Source organism: Quercus suber, unplaced genomic scaffold, assembly GCF_002906115.3.
Source record: "Quercus suber isolate HL8 unplaced genomic scaffold, Cork oak 2.0 scaffold_2, whole genome shotgun sequence".
Taxonomy (NCBI): Eukaryota; Viridiplantae; Streptophyta; class Magnoliopsida; order Fagales; family Fagaceae; genus Quercus; species Quercus suber.
This window is the reverse complement of record NW_027069469.1, coordinates 424596-444616: the sequence shown is the minus strand read 5'-3', so window position 1 is coordinate 444616 and position 20021 is coordinate 424596.

Genomic DNA, 20021 nt, shown 5'->3' with positions numbered 1-20021 from the left:
ATGCTTTCATCCTTACTTTCCAATAGGCATAGTTGTTCCCATCAAAATGAGGAGGAACAAACAGAGAGTGTCCATGCTCCATGACAACAGGGGTCAAGGATCAGCTCAGAGATTAAAAATCTCAAACAAAAAGAGCTACCAGCTCTGATACCACTTGAACGGTTTTAGACCCCTTAAACACACAGATTGCGTAGCCTAGATTAATTAGCCAAGTTGTTACTTAGTCAAATTAAGCAATTCTAGGTTAAAACAATCCAAACAATCATATCAAGATATAATGCAGCGGAAAATAAATAACACAAGATATGATCACCCAGGAAACCACACGGTAAAAACCTGGGGAGGATTTGACCCACCGATCCTCAAGGCTAACCTGAATTCACTATGAAAGAATTGAAGTTCGTACAAAAGGACTACAAGCTCCCCGCTCGACTTCCTAATGCTACCCACCAGTAGAACTTCCTGACACGACCACGCGCAGGCTCCGAATCCACGGACTACTTCTTTCTTGAATTCTTCAATCAGCTACAAGCTCCCCGCTTGCTTTTCTTTTAAGTTCCAATGGTTGCAACAGTAATGATCTTCAAGATGTTGAAATCATCTCCACCATGAAAACCCTAAGTTTTGTGTAAAGGAAAGCTCCTCAAAGATCTCACACGAGATTCACACAAAACAGCAATGTATGAGCAACAATACAATATGGACAACCTTCAAAAACGTGGCTAGGGTTTTATTTATATACCTAGGGTAAAAACATAAAACCCTAAACGTTTAATGAAGTAGGGCTGAGTTGGAAATTCTGCAGAAAATTCAACCTGTGCGATTTTCGATCGATCGAGTCTATTCTTCGATCGATCGAGCCAGGCCGAGAGTCCCAAGTACTTCTGCAGCCACTCGATTCCAACTTTACAATATTAAACCAACTTTGAGCAAGTCTAAATAAGACTAAATACAATGTTTTGATCATGGTTTGCCAACATTACAAATTAGAGTTCTAAATACATAAAATCCTAAGACCTTAGAACCTAACAATTTTGTCAAAGGATTAGCTAATTACATAAAAGAATGACATATGTTCTTTAACAAGTGAAACACATATGTCCTAACAATCTCCCCCTTTGACAATCCGTGACAAAACCACAACAAACAAATGAACATATGAGAGAAGTCATAAATCACTCAACTCATATTCATTTGTTGAATACAATAAAATCTATCCTAACACAAACCCTTGAAAAACTTTGCAAGAAAAGAGTTTATGGCAACTAAACTTTGACAACCTGTATTTCTGAAACACTTTAAACAAAACTCATCAAGGCATCTTGTGTGAAACAGAAATAATAGATTGCATACAAGTAAAGAAGCATGTGTATAAAGAGAGAAAAGAAACAACACATGTAGAGGTAGGTGAAAGAAACATACATCCACATATAGAAAGAACTAAATACAATGTATGTGTAAAAACGATCACAAGATCTAATGTACAAGAACAATGTATCTAAATAGAAAAGAAAAGAAAAGATACATCAAATCCTCACTACATCCCTCAAGTATCAACACTCCCCCTAACAAAATGTCCTATACCTATACTAACTCTCTCCCTAAGATGACTACTCTTATATCCCAATATTACTCCCCCTTTTTGTCACGAGTGACAAAGGGTAGAGTGTCAAGTAGACATCTCATCAGTAAAGCTAGCATCTCCATCATCATCATCTGAAGCATCATCGTCCTCGTCATCATCATCCTTAGAGTCAAAAGCCGCTGGAGGAGGTGGTGAGGGAGTAGCCTCAGGAGCAAAACCACCCATGGTCGCCTATCGTCGTGCAATATCACCAACACAAACATTCACCTGATACAACTCAGTGGAGAGTGTATTAAGCCGAGCATCCTTGCGATGCAGCTGCACCATGATGTCTCCAAGGGACACATCGCTCATATAGGAAGAAGGAGCGGATGTAGATGGAACTGAACGGGAGGGAGGAGTGGAATCTGGCTATCTTGACCTAAACTGAGCCTCACTACATTTTACGGTAGCGGCATCTATGGCACACATGAAAGTGAAATGGTCGGAAATGGGAAAAGGGATGAAAAAATGGTGTAGAATCCCCGTGATAGTAGAAGGAAAGATGAGGTTATCACGGGTCGCCGCATCCAAATGAACATCCATAATAGAAAAAATGAAATGAGAAGGAAAATCTATGGTAAGATGCTCAAGAAGGGATAACAAAAATCGAGCACGAGGCTCTGTGATGGAGTCGTAGTGAGAAAGCAGATCAAGCATAAAAGTCATCACCATGTTTCAGAATCTAGGACCTTTAGCAAAAGGTCGACATGATGTAAACTGACGCTCACCCCACTCCGAAGGGCGCTCAAAGAAAGCAGATATGAGCTCATCCTTGGACATAGTCTGCAAATGCTCACAAGAAAGATAGTCAGGAAACTTTATCCTAGGAACCCGAAGTACATCCGCAACAAGCTGCGGTGTGTCAGGGATGCGCGTACCTCGAATGCGAGTAAAGAAAAGAGGTACTGAACAATCAATCCCGTGCATGTTGGAGTAAAACTCCTGAATAAGCACGAGAGGACATGTGACCGGGACGTCACACAGTGACTCCTATCCCCTACTGTTAATGATAGAGGGAAGGTCAGTGTCGGTGAAGTTCGCCAAAATGATTTAACGTTCCGAATGAACACCTTGTCTAGTGAAGTTCTTCGAGAATGCCTTGTGGGCATCATCATCACAGAACCAAAGATTAAGAGGAGCAGAATCAGAAGAGGAGGAAACTCCAGAATGAAGAGGGTTCCGAGCCGGAGTAGATTTACGCTTAGGTGACATAGACACTACTAACGTAAATAGAATGTGAGAGAGAGAGAGAAAGAGATAATCAGAAAAGTCTTAAAGCAATTCAAATATATCAAATATATTGAATAAAGAGTACATATGCATGGGAATGCATGAACGTGTGACATGCAAAAGAAATTTCATCATGGGCTTAGCCCAATCCAAACCTACCAGCACACAAACATATTACACACATCTAAATGCATGAATATACCATTATAATGCAAATGTGATGCAATGCATGAGATTTTGAACACCTTTAAAAGAAAACCCATCCCAAAATTTCAAGATAACTCATCAATTTTGAAAAACCCCAAAACTTTTCAAAAACCCCAAAACCTAATATTCAAAAACATGAAATGCATGAAGAATGAAGGGAAAAGAGATTATACCAAGTGATTTGAAGTAAGGAAAGGCTGAAAATCACGTGGGTTGAAGGTTTTGAGCGAGAAAAAGGAGTTTGGGAGGTGAACAGGCATGGACAGATCGAGAGAGATCGAGAAAAATGAGGGACAAATCGCACGAGGGGTTTATATAAAAACCTCAATAAATCTCGACAGCTAAGGTATCGAGGGGTGTCGAGCCAACTGTCGAGGAAGGTGTCGAGGAAATGGTCGTCGACAGATGGAGGTGTCGAGGAACAAACTACCAGAACTAAGAACAGAAGCTCGATCGATCCACCAGGTGTCGAGAAGGTATCGAGGAGGTAGAAACTTTCTCGATTGATCCATTAGGTGTCCAGGAGATGTCGAGATTGCGATAAGGAAAAAGCTTAAGAAGCTCGACAGATAGCTAGGTATCGAGGATGATAGGCCAAAAACAAATTGACCACTTGTGATTAAACCAATTAATTAGTTAGCCAAGTTATTAATTAATCAATTTAACATACAAACGCGTGGCAGCACAAACAAATAACCAATAACCTAATTATGCAGCGGAAAATAAATAACACGGTGATTTATTTATGAATGGGGAAAACTTGACAGCAAAAGCCCCACTAGGTGATTTTTAGGTCACCACTCCCAAAACTCCACTATTATCACACCAAACAGTTACAAGTAAAGGAATCCCAAATACCTTACCAACCTACAGTTGAACCCTTACGCCAAAAAAATACATCATATCCTCACTACATCCCTCAAGTATCAACAGTATCAACACTCCCCCTAACAAAAATGTCCTATACTAACTCTCCCCCTAACATGACTACTCTCATATCCCAAAACCACTACCCCTTTTTGTCATGAGTGACAAAGGGTAGAGTGTCAAGTACACATCTCATCAGTAGAGCTAGCATCTACGTCATCATCATCCGAAGCATCATCGTCCTCGTCATCATCATCCTCTAAATCAGAAGTTGCTGAAGAAGGTGATGAAGGTGTAGCCTCAGGAGCAAAACCACCCATGGTCGCCTACCGTCGTGCAATGTGACCAACACGAATATGCACCTGATACAACTCAATGGAGAGTGTATCGAGGCGAGCATCCATGCGCTGCAGCTATGCCATGATATCTCTAAGTGAAACATCGCTCATAGAGGAAGAAGGAGCGGATGTAGATGGAGCAGATTGGGATGGAGCTGAACGAGAGGGGGGAGTGGAATCCTACTGTCTCGACCTAAACTAAGCCTCATTATGTTTTACGGTAGCGGCATTAATGGCACACATGAAAGTGAAATGGTCGGACACGGGAAAAGGAATGGAAAAATGGCATAGAATCCTCATGATAGCAGAAGGAAAGATGAGCTTATCACGGGTCGCCGCATCCAAATGAACATCTATAATAGACAAAATGAAATGAGAAGGAAAATTTATGGTAAGATGCTCAAGAAGGGATAACAAAATCGAGCACGAGGCTCTGTGATGGAGTTGTAGTGAGAAAGTGGATGGAGTACAAAAGTCATCACCATGTTTAAGAATCTAGGACCTTTAGCAAACGGCCGACATGATGTGAACTAACGCTCTCCCCACTTCGAAGGGCGTTCATAAAAAGCAGATATAAGCTCAACCTTGGACATAGTCCTCAGACGCTCACAAGAAGGATAGTCAAGAAACTCTATCCTAGGAACCCTAAGCACATCCGCAACAAGCTGCGGTGTGACAGGGATGCGCGTACCTCGAACGCGAGTGAAAAAGAGAGGTACTGAATGATCAATCACGTGCATGTTGGAGTAAAAATCCTGAATAAGCACGAGAGGACATGTGACCGGGACGTCACACAGTGATTCCCATCCCCTACTGTGAATGACAGAGGGAAGGTCAGTGTCGGCGAAGTCCGCTAAAATTACTTGGCATTCCGAATGAACACCTCGTCTAGAAAAGTTCTCCGAAAATGCCTTGTGGGCATCATCATCACAGAACCAAAGATTAAGAGGAGTAGAATCAGAAGATGAAGAAGCTCCAGAACGCAGAGGGTTCTGAGCCAGAGTAGATTTACGCTTAGGTGCCATAGACACTACTATCGTAAACAAAATGAGAGAGAGAGAAAGAGACAATTAGAAAAGTCCCAAAGCAATTCAAATATATCAAATATATTGAATAGAGAGTACGTATGCATAGGGATGCATGAACATGTGACATGCAAAAGAAATTTCATCATGGGCTCAGCCCAATCCAAACCTACCAGCACACAAACATAATACACACATCTAAATGCATAAAAATATCATTCTAATGCAAATGTGATGCAATGCATGAGACTTTGAACACATTTAAATGAAAACCCATCCTAAAATTTCAAGAAAAACTCATTAATTTTGAAAAACCCCAAAATTTTTCAAAAACCTTAAAACCTAAGATTCAAAACATGAAATGCATGAAGAATGAAGGGAAAAGAGATCATACCAAGTGATTTGAAGGAAGGAAGGGCCGAAAATCACGTGGGTTGAAGGTTTTGAGTGAGAAAACTGAGTTTGGGAGATGAATAGTCACAGACAGATCGAGAGAGATCGAGAAAATGAGAATCGGATCGCGAATAGAGCTTACATAGGAACCTCAGTAAATCTTGATAGATGAGGTATCGAGAGGTGTCGAGGAAGGTGTCGAGAAAATGCACGTCGACAGCTATAGGTGTCAAGAAGGTATCGAGGAATAAACACCAAAACCAAGAACAGAAGCTCGATCGATCCACTAGGTGTCGAGAAGGTATCGAGAAGACAGAAACTTTCTCGATCGATCCACCAGGTGTTCAAGAGGTGTCGAGATTGCGATAAAGAAAAGCTTGAGAAGCTCAACAGATAGCCAGGTTTCGAGGAGGTGTCGAGCTTGCTTTTGAAAACAGTTTTTCGAGAAGTGAAAAACATAGACATGAATGCAATCCGACATACACCTCAATCAATGATCCAATCAACATATTAAGCTCTCAAAATCATCTCTCAACAAATATTTTCAAGCACATGGATCCTCAGAAACACACACACACACTAAACAAGTCTAACCAATTTTATATTTCGAAAACGAGCCAAGATAGTTTAGTGAGCATACATTAGCACATATAAACACTTGTGATGGCCAAATCACATTGTACCTGCACATGTATCAAGAGTAGCAAAGAATATTGTGTGTTGTGTGTGAAAAATATTGCAAGATTGCATATGTGTATACATGTTATGACGATCTGAGATATGAGAAAATAACTTTAACTCACACACAATCATAATTGTTTGATGGGGACTATCACTTTTGAGGTACATCCTATAACTCCCACATCTCCTAGAAAACATGCTTGCAATCATATTTAAAGCATTTTTGATCTTTTTGCCTTCTTCTGTTTTTTTTTTCTTTGTGTATTTTATTTATTTATTTAGCATATCATGCATGGGTATATAGAAGAGAGAAAAGAAATACCCAACATGCTAAGCATAGACATTGCACTTTTGCTATGCCGAAGCATACGGATGTCTTTGACACTGCACTTTTGCTATGCCGAAGCATACAGGTGTCTATTATGATTGGCGGGCAACAGTGGTGAGATGGTTATTTATGCTTTTCTCTAAGGATTTTCTAGTCCTACCCGTCAAAAAGAGTAATACGAGTGTTCAGTTCAAAAGATAACTTAATCTTACTCATCACAAACAAGAGACACAAAGCTCACTTGCTTAGTTGTGCATAGAGATGCTCATCTAAGCTACAAAAGATACAAAGTTTAGAAAACTTTGTTTCAATGGCCATCCAAGGTACCCAAGTACCAATGTACACAAAAACACACACTGTTTTGTATTTTTCAATTTTTCAATTTTTTTTTTATTTTTATATCAAAATAAAAAACAAAACAAAACTGAAAGTAAACAAACAAAAACATGTTATCAAAATAAAGCATAAAACTAGACAGACTCAAAAGAAATGCAAAACACACATGTAATGCAACAAACAAAAACAAGAAGATAGAAGAAAGTGATAAAATCATTTAGAATCCTTTTTCTTCCACACTTTAGAAGAACTTTTCCTTTGATTGAACCCTTGAACCGGCGGTGAGGGGGAAGGATTGAAACCGTTCAAGTTCGAAAGGAACATGAGGGCTTTCAAAAGATCTCCAAGAGGAGCAAGAGAGGATTGAAGCTGATTTTGGCTTCTAGATGCTATCACTTATAGCAATTTGGTCGTGTATGACCGGCAGCTCCACAATGATGACAGAGATACTACTTCTTCTGTTTTGGCTTTTGAGAGTTAACCTTCTTAGCCCTAGGGTTTTTAATATCTTTCTTATCCTGTTTAGGGGGTGCTCCTAAGATAGATTTACCCTTGTCAAGGTTCTCACTAGCTAATTCAGTTTTAACATTAGTGTTATCAATTTCAGTATTATTAGCAGAAGAAACAAAAACAGTAGCACTAGTAGAAGTAGTATTAGAGGAATAAAGACCATACCCTAAACCTGTTCGATCCAAAGCAAATTTTTGATTGCTGAGCATCTCATTAAGCTTTGCACTTGAAGTCCTCTCCAATTAAGCTCTGACTTGAAATAACTCCGCTTCAAGCTTTTTGGTCTTCTCAGCCAAGAAATTGTTCTCAAACCTCAGTGCACCAATTGTTTGATTAGCTTCATCAAACTTTGTGGAAAGCTCTTCACAATCAAGTTCCACATCACTGAGCTTCTTGGTGGCCAGCCTATACAGTTTCTCATGATTCTCAAAGAGCTTGTATAATTTCTCATAGGCTAAATGGATATCATCTTGATCATCCATCTTCTCACACTTAGAATCCACCAATTCTTCTTCTTCTTCCACTTCTTCAACAATCTCTTCAGTAGGATTGACTGTGGCAATGAAGGTATTTAAGATTCCGTCATCCTCACTATCAGAATCATCTTCAGGATTAGTGTCACTTAGGGTAGCAGCAAGTGCCTTACTCTTCCCAATGCTCTTGAGATATGTGGGGCATTCTTGCTTCATGTGACCAAATCCGTGACATCCAAAACACTTTGTTCTTGCAGGAACAGTGTACTGACCATCATCCCTTGCATCCTTCTTCCCTTTGTCTTGGCCCTTAGACTGAGAAAAACTAGATTGTCTACGATCTTTGTCAAAGTTCCTTCCATTGGCATTCTTCATGAACTTCTTAAACTACCTAGTGATGTAGGACTTCATCTTGAAATCTTCATCATCGGAAGACTCATCTGTGTCACTGCTCTTTGCCTTCGAGGCCATGCTCTTGCATTTACCAGTCTTGCCAATTCTGGTAAGCCCTAGCTTAAAGGTTTGCAAGTTTCCAACTAACTCAGTAAAAGGAATCTTATCAATATCCTTTGATTCTTCTATTGCCGTAATCTTGGCAAGGAATCTCTCAGGTAGAGATCTGAGCACTTTCCTTACAATCTTGGGTTCAGGAATGGTTTCCCCAAGATTGAAACCAGAGTTCACTATGTCCTTTAGCTTGGCATAGAACTCATCAAACGACTCATCTTCCTCCATCTTAATCTCTTCAAAGCTTGTAGTGAGCCTCTGAAACTTTGAGTCCTTGACAGCCTTTGTACCTTCATAGGTTGTCTAGAGGATGGTTTATGCTTCCTTTGGAGTTTCAGTAGAGGATATCTTCTTGAATTCCTCATTGGTGACTGTGCTAAATAAGGCATTCAACGCTCTGCTGTTGAAGTTTGCCGCCTTGATCTTGGCTTCATCCTAATCAGCCGGTGCTTCGTTTGGCTTAGTCCAGCCAATCTTTACAGCTTGCCACACTTTTTCATCTAAAGACTGCAAGAAAGCTCTCATGCGTACTTTCCAATAAGCATAGTTAGTGTCATCAAATAAAGGAGGTATGATTAATGATTGTCCTCTATCCATGACAATCAGGGGTCAATGAATCAACACAGCAAAGATTAAACCTAATCAGAGTGTGCCCACTCTGATACCACTTGATAGGCCAAAAACGAATTGACCCCTTTTGATTAAACCAATTAATCAATTAGTCAAGTTATTAATTAATCAATTTAACATACAAACGCATGGCAGCATAAACAAATCACCAATAACCTAATTATGCAATGGAAAATAAATAACACGGTGATTTATTTACGAATGGGGAAAACCTGACGGCAAAAACCCCACCGGGTGATTTTTAGGTCACTACTCCCGAAACTCTACTATTATCACAACAAGCGGTTACAAGTAAAGGAATCCCAAGTACCTTACCAACCTACAGTTTAACCCTTACCCCAATACCCAATTGGACTTGTTCTGTAGTGAAAGTTTCCCCTTTCGATGCACGGCTCCAAAGTACGTGACTAACCAATGTGCGGATCCCAGTACGCGACTTCAACACCAATTGAAAGAGAGGTTGGCTGCAAAGTTCTTTAGTTCATCCTACATGATGAAGATCAAGAAGATGCTTGGTCACAAAACCCAAAGGTGCACATACACAGCAACTTCTTCAAGAAGAGATGAACTAGGTCAAGAACTTTGTCTCTGGTCACAATTTGTTTCAACAGAGTTTTCTCAATGCTTGTGCAACTTGTGAACTGTTTGACGACCCTTAAAACAATCATTTTATATGTCTAGGGTTAGGAGAAAAGAAGGCCCAAAGACACATTCACGGATCCCAAGAAATCATATCAGAATTCTAAATTTCTTAAATCTCGACAGATAGGAGGTGTCGAGCTTACGGGCTTGAGACGGCTTTCTTTAAGCTCGATAGATGCAGCTGTCGAGCTTTAATGAAATTGCACTATTAGCTTGTTTTCTTGGACAAACGTGATGATTTCAACACTTGATCTTAAAACCTTGTTTCTTGAAGTATTAAAAACACCTTGAACTACCCAATTACAAGTAAAGTGCGTTTTGTCGTAGGATCAACCAATTACATAAAAGGATGACATATGTTCTATAACAAGTGAAACACATATGTCCTAACAGAGGAGATATCGAGGAGGTGCCGAGCTTGCTTTTAAAAATAGTTTTTCGAGAAGTGAAAAACATAGACATGAATGCAATCAGACACGCAACTCAAACAATGATCCAATCAACATATTAAGCTCTCACATTGTACCTGCACATGTATCAAGAGTAGCGAAGAATATTGCGTGTTGTGTGTGAAAAACATCGCAAGATTGCATAAGTGTATACATGTTATGACGATTTGAGATATGAGAAAATCACACACAATCATAACTATTTGATGGGGACTATCACCTTTGAGGTACATCCTATAACTCCCACATCTCCTAGAAAACATACTTGCAATCATATTTAAAGAATTTTGATCTTTTTTCTTTTTATTTTCTTTGCATATTTTCTTTTATTTAGCATATCATGCATGGGCATATAAAATAGAGAAAAGAAATACCCAACATGTTAAGCATAGACATTGCACTTTTGCTATGCCGAAGCGTACGGATGTCTTTAACACTGCACTTTTGCTATGCCGAAGCATACAGGTGTCATATTTATGACTGGCAGGCAACAATGGTAAGATGGTTACTTATGCCTTTCTCTTAGGATTTTCTAGTCCTACCCGTCAAAATGATTGATACGAGTGTTAAGTTCAAGAGATGACTTAATCTTACTCATCACAAACAAGAGCCACAAAGCTAACTTGCTTAGTTGTGCATAAGAACGCTCATCTAAGCTACAGAAGATACAAAATTTAGAAAACTTTGTTTCAATGGTCATCCAAGGTACACAAGTACTAAAGTACACAAAGCACACACTCTTTTTGTATTTTCTAATTTTTCAAATTTTTTTGTTTTTAAACAAAAAAAACAAAAACGAAAGCAAACAAACAAAAACATGTTAAACAAAACAAAGCATAAAACTAGATACAAATGCAAGAGGGAGAAGAACGAGAGAAGAAGATCAATCCATGGAGATGACACCAATGTTTTGACGAAGGATTTCAAAACGTTTGCTAACAAGAGGTTTGGTGAACAAATCAGCCTTTTGATCATCAGTATGGATAAACTCGACAAGCTCCCTAATGAAGTGATGTCAAATCTTTATGTGTTTGGTTCGAGAATTTTGGACCAAGTTTTTAGAGATATTGATGGCACTGGTATTGTCACAGTAAATAGTGAAATGCTCTTGACAAATACCATAATCATGAAGAAGTTTTTGCATCCAGAGGAGTTGGGTGCAACAGCTACTGGCAGCAATCTACTCAGCTTCTGTAGTGGATAAGGAGATGGAGTTTTGCTTTTTGCTCATCCAGGAGACAAGATTGTTACCCACATAAAAACAACCCCCCGAGGTACTCTTTCTATCATCAGCATCTGAGTACCCAACGAAGACATCATTTGTGTCCTTGCTATACCACACACCAAAGTTAGTAGTGGTTTTGACATACTTTATAATTCTTTTTAAAGCAGTCATGTGTGATTCTTTGGGATTAGCTTGATATCAAGCACACACTCCAACACTGTAACTAATGTCAGGTCTACTAGTAGTAAGGTAAAGAAGATTACTTATCATGCTTCTATAAAGAGAGGGATCAACACTCTTGCCTAACAAGTCTACAGTGAGTTTGACATTTAGGCTCATATGGGTTCTAACAGAACTAGTAGATTCCAATCCAAACTTTTTCACAAGATTCTTAGCATATTTAGATTGAGAAAGAAATATACCTGAATCCTGTTGACATATTTGTAGTTCAAGGAAGTGAGTCAACTCTCCAATCATGCTCATCTCAAACTCGGCTTGCATGAGTTTTGAGAAGCCATGAGCGAGGTCATCCTTAGTTGAACCAAAGATTATACCATCAACATAAACTTGTGCAACAATCAACTCGCCATCTTCCTTTTTGATAAAGAGTGTTTGATCAGTCTTTCCTCTTATGAATCCATGTGACACCAGATATTGTGTAAGTCTATCATACCAAGCTCTAGGGGCTCGCTTCAACCCATAAAGTGCCTTCTTGAGGTACAACACATGATCTGGAAAGTGTGGATCAATGAATCCTTTTGGTTGAGCCATATAAACATCCTCTTTAAGCAGCCCATTCAAGAAAGCAGTCTTCACATCCATCTGATGAAGTTTGAACTTCAGATGACATGTTAGGGCAAGGAGAATTCTAATGGACTCCATTCGGGCAACTGGGGCAAATGTTTCATCAACGACTGTTGTATCCTTCTATTGCAAGCACAATTACTAGTAGGTCATCATGAGGTTATTTTACTCCTCTGGCTTCGTGTTCTAAAAACACAATATCCTTTGCTCTGGTCCTTCTATACTTTGTCATTAGGTGTCCTACGTGAATAATGTCAACTTGTCATTGGTAGGCTTTTTGCAAAGATTTGAATGACCCGCAATGACCGATCCCTTAGTGATCATTCTTATCTCACCAATAGCGACCTTGGCATCTTGCTCGTTAACTCTCCTAACATTTGCTTATTTGAGCTTCTCTTCTGCTCAGTGATGATGGTCTTTTTTTTTCTTTTTCTTTTTTTATGAACTTTTGTTATTTCCCCTTCTATATTAATTCTTCAATTTGCCCTTTCAAATCTCTGCACTTTTCAGTGGTATGGCTATGATCCTTGTGAAACCGACAGTACTTCTTTTGAGCTCATCTGTGTGGCAATGAAGTCAAGGGTTTCGGCCATTTCAAGTTTGGAACATCCTTGATCTACAGCAAAACTTTTTCCATGGGTATATTCAAAGGGGTGAAATTTACCATTTTCTTCAAGAGGTTTAAGCTTACCTATTCACTCTTTTTACTAGGGGAACGATCCTTTTTTTTTTTTTTTTTGTGCCGAGTCTTATCAAGGTCATTTATCTCTCGCTTGCCATCTATCCCCTTTGTCATCAATGCATATACTCTATTCATGTACTTCTGAGTTTTGAACAGGAGATCTATCATTGTCATTAGTGGAGTCCTGGCTAAGAAGAAGATGAAATCTTTAGTTGTCAACCCAACCTAGAAGTCCATCAATTGGACTTGGTCACCCACTTCATCTATTTCCAAAATTTCTCAATTGAAACACTTCACATAAGCTCTTAGGGTTTCTTCTTATTGCTGTTTTACCATTAGTAGATGGGAAGTCGACCTTTTATGCCTCTGAGCCCCGATGAACTGTCGAACAAATGAATCACTTAATTGGTCAAAGTTTGCTATTGATGACGACTCTAGATTGCTAAACCAAGCTCAAGCGGCTCCTTTAAGGTTGTTAGGAATGATATGCACATTACTTCATTAGGTTTATTTTGAATTTTCAGTAGTGTCTTGAAGGATCTTATATGATCTAATGAGTTTGTACCCCCGTCATAAGATTCCAATTAAGGGAGCTTGAACTTTGGTGGGAGTAGGCATTCTAGGCCTTCTCTGGTGAATGGTTAATCCATTCTTTTGATCATCCCATCTAAGTTTTTGGTGGATTTCCCTTTTAGAGTGTTCTTAATTCATCCATTTCTTTCCTCATGCCTTTCAAGAGCTCATCGTTATTACAGTTGGGCTGCTCTGTCCATCCAAAATTGGATTGCTCCATTTGTTAGGAACTTTCTTCTATATCGCTAGTTGGGGGACTATGGCCTTGTTCATCATTATTATTTCAGTTACAATGTCGTGGATTGGGCATATTGCTATTCTCATGGGAGAGGTGCTACCTTAGCTCCTCATTCTGCTTGGTCAATTCTTCAACACTTTCTGCTAGTGTTTGAAGCTATTGGGTCATTTGCATTGGATTAAGTGGGGTTGATGAACTTGGATTCATTGCGTCGTTTGAATGGTAGAGTTATGAAAATTTGTATGATTCAGATCTACATTCCCTACAGACAACGCCAAACTGATAAAGCCAAAATGGGATGTTAGTCGATAGCCTCGTCAAAGCTTATGACGAGGTCATGTTCCCTACAAAGATGAGAGAGAAAAACACTTGAGTGGCATTAGCCAAAGGTTCTCCGATGATTATGTCAGTAGCGTTCTTAATATCTCTCAAAGAATAAAAATGTAATTTTGTATGTTTAGAATTGTGTACCTTGTTTCTAATGTTTGGTGGCTTATTCATAGCCTTAATATAACCATTGCGATCCTCATTATTAGTGTAACCATCATTGTCATTTAAGTAACGTCTTCTTGAGTTTTAATGGAGGTTTGATTAGCTCATAATTTTCATTTTTTTACCGTTGGAGCTCATCAATTACAAGATTATTGATGGTTGCACCATTAATGCTGTATGGTCGTCTTCTCATATGAGGACCTTGTGGAACTTCTCAGTTGGTCTAGTACATCCAACTTCTACTACCAACCAAACTTTCTCATCTAAAGATTGCAAAAAAAGCTATTATGCGTACTTTCTAGTATGCATAGTTAGTACCATAAAAAAGAGAAGGTATAATCAAAGATTGTCCATGATCCATAACAACGGGGTCAACGGATCAAACAGTAAAGATTAAAACCTAATCAATGTGTGCCTGCTTTGATACCACTCGTTTGGTTAAAAGGATGTACCCCGATTAATTAATTCAGTTACCTAAATTAACTAATTAGATCAAATTACATGCAAATCATGGAGGTACTAACAAATCACCAAATAACTAATATGCATCAAAAAATAAATAACACGATTATTTGTTGATGAATGGGAAAAACTTCTTGTAAGGTAAAAACCCCACCGGGTGAATTTAAGGTCACCACTCCCAAGAATCCATAAATCAACAATCAAATGGTTACAAGTATAAGCAATCTTACCACTACCCTGGTCTATCCAAAATACCAACCTATAGTTGAACCTTTCACTATAATACCTAATTGGACTTGATATTGTAGCGGATTCCTTCCTTTGTCACACAAATCTCCAATTTATGACTAACTGGAGGTACTAACAAATCACCAAATAACTAATATGCATCAAAAAATAAATAACACGGTTATTTGTTGATGAATGGGAAAAACTTCTTGTAAGACAAAAATCCCACCGAGTGAATTTAAGATCACCACTCCCAAGAATCCATAAATCAACAATCAAATGGTTACAAGTATAAGCAATCTTACCACTACCCTGGACTATCCAAAATACCAACCTATAGTTGAATCTTCAGAATCAGGAATGTCTGCTGAAACTTCTGCAATACTTGGAGTGCTAGGAGATGCGGGCTCTTGATCAATAATTTCTTGAGCATCCTTGGGCATAGGAGGAAGAATTTCTTTAGGGATTTCCTCACTAATTTTCTCACTCTAAAGCTTCATCGATAACAACATTTACAATTTCCATCACCTTTTTGGTTCTTTTGTTGTAAACCCGACAAGCCTTACTTGTAGAGGAGTATCTCAAGAATATTTCTTCATTGCTTCAAGAGTCAAATTTCCCCACATTCTCTCTGTCCTTGAGAATGAAACAAGTACTTCCAAAGATTCTGAAATACTTAACAATTGGCTTCCTTCCCTTCCATAACCCATAGGGAGTCTTCTTGGTACTGGGTCTAAAATATACCCTGTTAATCGTATGACACATAGTGTTGACGGCTTCTCCCCACAAGTTTCTAGTCACATCCTTATTGTGCAACATGGCTTTAGCAATCTCTTGAATAACCTTGTTCTTTCTTTCTTCTACACCATTCTATTGAGGAGTAATAGGAGCAGAGAATTCTTGAGATATACTTGATCTAGTGCAAAAGGACTCCATGTAAGAGTTCTCGAATTCTTTATCATGATCATTTCGAATCTGATCAATCTTTAAGCTCTTCTCAATTTGCAATCTAGTGCACAAGGCTTCAGTGTGCTTAGGAGCATCTGACTTGGATCTTAGAGGAATGACCTAAGTATACTTAGTGAAGTCATCTACCACAACCATGATGTATCTCTTTCAACCAAGAGACTCAGCTCTAGTTGGACCCATGATATCCAGATGTAGTAGCTCCAATGGTCTAGATGTAGTGGATGTCTAAGTACCAGGATGTTTAGCTTTTGTCTGTTTCCTAAGCTGGGAAGGTCCACACATAACATTATTCACTCTACTAAGCTTTGGCATCCCCAAAACTAATTCATGCATAGATACAATTGAAAAATGTTTGTAACTAGCATGTCCCATCCTTTGGTGCCATAGATCTTCATTAGGCAAATGAATACTATTGCACACAATATCAGCATCAGGGACCAAACCATAACAATTGTCTAGAGTGGGAAAACCACTTATGAGTTTCTTTCCAAATTCATTCAACACAAGGCATTTCCCTTTTGAGAACAGCACCATAAAGTCTTGATCACATATCTGACTTATGCTTAGTAGGTTCACTCTTAGACCTTCTACATATAGCACATTTGCAATGTTTGGCAGATGGTTCCCTTTCCTTTAATCTATGATTTGCTCCCATCACCAAAAGTGGCATTACCACCTTTCTTAGACTTGAAAACCATAAAGAGAGAGCGGTCTCCAGTCATGTGTCGTGAGCATCCACTGTCAAGGTACCACAAGCATATGTCCATTACCTTGAACGCAAACTTCATCATGAAGAACACCTCATGCTATGATGACAAATCTGTAGGAATGGTGTTCTCTTTCATCTGCCATTTATGGACAAAGCCTTTAACCTTCACGCTTCTCAGACAAATTCCTCTACACATTTTTATTCTGAGACAGTCTGGTTTCTTCTTTGTCATATTAAGATCTTGTTCAATCATCATCATGATAGCTTTCAAATAATTTTTAAACTTGTATTTTCTGAGGCACTCAATCAAATAGAGATTAGAAAAACAAGATGTATTTGAAACAAAAGATCTTTTCTTGTTGATAGCAGCCATGACAACAGGGGTCAATGGATCACACAACAAAGATTAACCCTAATCAGAGTGTGCCTGCTCTGATACCACTAGATAGGCCAAGAATGTATTAACCCCTTGTGATGAATTAACCAATTAATTAGCCAAGTTAATTAATTAATCCAATTAACATGCAAAACACGTGGTAGCACAAACAAATCACTAATTAAGTTAATATGCAATGGAAAATGAAATTGACTCAGTGATTTGTTTACAAATGGGAAAACCTCCAAGACAAAAACCTCACTGGGTGAATTTAAGGTCACCACTCCCGAGAATCCACTATTATCACAACAAGCAGTTACATTCTTCTTCACTTGTTTCTTGGACAGATTTGCATGGCTTCAATACTTAGACTGAACTCTTGTTTCTTGAAGTATTAAGCACATCCTAGGTCTACCCAGTTACAAGTAAAGTACATTTTGTTAAAGAATTAGCTAATTCTAAATGACATATGTTCCTAACATCATTCACATATGTCCTAACATTTTTATTTTTGGAATTTCCATAAGCATATATTTTGCCATGATTTATGTTATGTTATCTTAGGAAAAATGCATGCATATATATATATATATTTGCCTTTTCCATATGAGTGCAAACATGCGGAAATTTAGATGCTAAAAATAAAGTGGGATATAGGTGAGGGGGCTTACCTGATATTCAAAAATTGTGAAATTTATAAGACATATGGGATCGCTGTTAGTTAGCTTTGAAATAGAGTGTGTGCATACGACACGGCTGCTATCACCCACGGTAGATTAGGAACTTGGAAACATTTTAGAAACTCAAAAACTGTGTGATGCGAGGCATACGACACAGTTGCTATTACTTCAAAGCGGGATGTAAGCATATGGCACAGCCACTATCACCCACTCTAGATGTGAATTTGGTATTTCTTCATGGACTTGATAATTTCGTGATGCGAGGCATATGACACGGTCGCTATTACCTCAAGATGGGATGTGAGCATAAGAAATGGCCGCTATCACCCACTGTAAATGCGAACCTGCGATTTCTTTGGGAACTTGATAATTGTGATTACGCGAGGCATACAACACGATGGCTATTACCTCAAGAAGGGATGTAAGCATATGGCATAGCCGTTATCACCTATTGCAAATGCGAACTTAGGATTTCTCTATGAACTAGATAATTGTGATAACGTGAGGCGTGCGACATGGTCACTATGACCTCAAGAAGGGATGTGAGCATATGACATGGCCACTATCACCCACTACAAAAGTGAACTTGGGATTTCTTTGGGAACTTGATAATTGTGAGGACGCGTGGCGTACGACATGGTCGCTATTACGTCAAGAAGGGATGTGAGTATACAGCACGTCCGCTATCACCCACTGCAAATACGAACTCGAGATTTCTCTGGGAACTTGATAATTGTGATGACACGAGGTGTGCGACATGGTCGCTATTACCTCAAGAAGGGATGTGAGCATACGGCATGGCCTCTATCACCCGCTGCAAAATAAGAGCATACGACACAGCCACTATCACCCACTGTAGAATGCGAGCATATGGCACGACTGCTATTACCCACTGTAGAATGCGAGCATACGACATGGCTGCTATCACCCATTATAGAATGTGAGTATACGGCACGACCGCTATAACCTACTATTAATCATGTATAAGAATCTGCCTTCTTTCTCAGAACATGTGCTTGACATAGACTTGCATGATATGTTTAGTAAAAGTGTTAGTACATTTGCATTACCATTTACTTATGGGCTTACCACTTATGCCTAAATTTCTTGCTATTTTGTAGATTATGTCTCATAGAGCAAGCTCTAGGGGAGATCGAGGGAAAGCCCCTATGTATGACACGTCCTAGGGGGACAGTTCTTTCGATGACGAGACCACTTCAACTACTGAGCAGGCAACCCAGGTTTTGCAAAGTCATTTTGATTATAGGAGTGATGATCCTAGGCCTTCTAGTGGTATACCCATGGAGACCAAGTCTAGGAAATGATGCTCTGTTGAGATGGCCATTGTTTTGTCTGAGTCCCATACCATGTCTAGTGGGGCGACTTCATGGCGCTGGTTAGATTGAGGGAAGGGGGCCTCCGAAGGAAAGGTGCGAGCCAAGGATATCCTCATAGACATAGACGATGAATTTCCTAAGCCTGAGGTCCTACTAGAGTTTGGCGCTCGGAGGAGCAGTCTGAGGTCGAGGTTTCCACCATATCGGGCCGAGGCCAACGCTCGCACCCAAACCATAGACAAAGGTATCCAGGACACTTACCTTCAGTGGGGGCTAAGGGATCATCCTTCCGCACTAGCATGGAGGGGAGAGTTATGTCGCATTTCCTTTGTAGTCATTCAGATTCTGATTATATGTTTGTGCTAATAAGTAGCTTCTGATTTCAAATGTAGAAAGGGTGCTTGGTCCACTTTTCTCCGATTGTTGTTCACTCTTAGGACCCACTCGTAGTATACCGCTTTTTTGAAGAAGTAAGGGTTTAAGGACTTCCTGTAGATTCCCCAATTCACCATGAGGCACGGGATTGCGGAGGCTTTGGTGTGGTGGTTTCATACCGAGACAGGCACCTTCCATTTGAGCTGCGGGGAGTATGCGGTCCTCCCACTTGATTGGATGACCATTTTGAGTATCAAGTTTAGTGGCCACCAAATTCCAGCCAAGGGGATGAGTTTTGATATGGCTTGTGACCACTTGGGCATCCCTCTTCCATTGACTACAGAGACGAGGGGATATTTCGAGCCCACTACATTGCCACAGATCCATACTGAGTGGCTGTAGAGTTGTATTCCCTGGGACGTGGCCCCCACCAATGCTTATCTTCGTCGATTCTTCCTATGGTTTCTTGGTAGTGGTTTCTTGGGTAACAATTGATCAGTGTTGACTTGCCAGCTACTATAGGCCATAGGGGTAGTCTCTGGCATCAAGACATACGACTGGGGGTCGATGACCTATGTCTTTTTCATGTCTTTCTTAAGGTGGGCCTCCCAACGAGATTTCAGGAGTT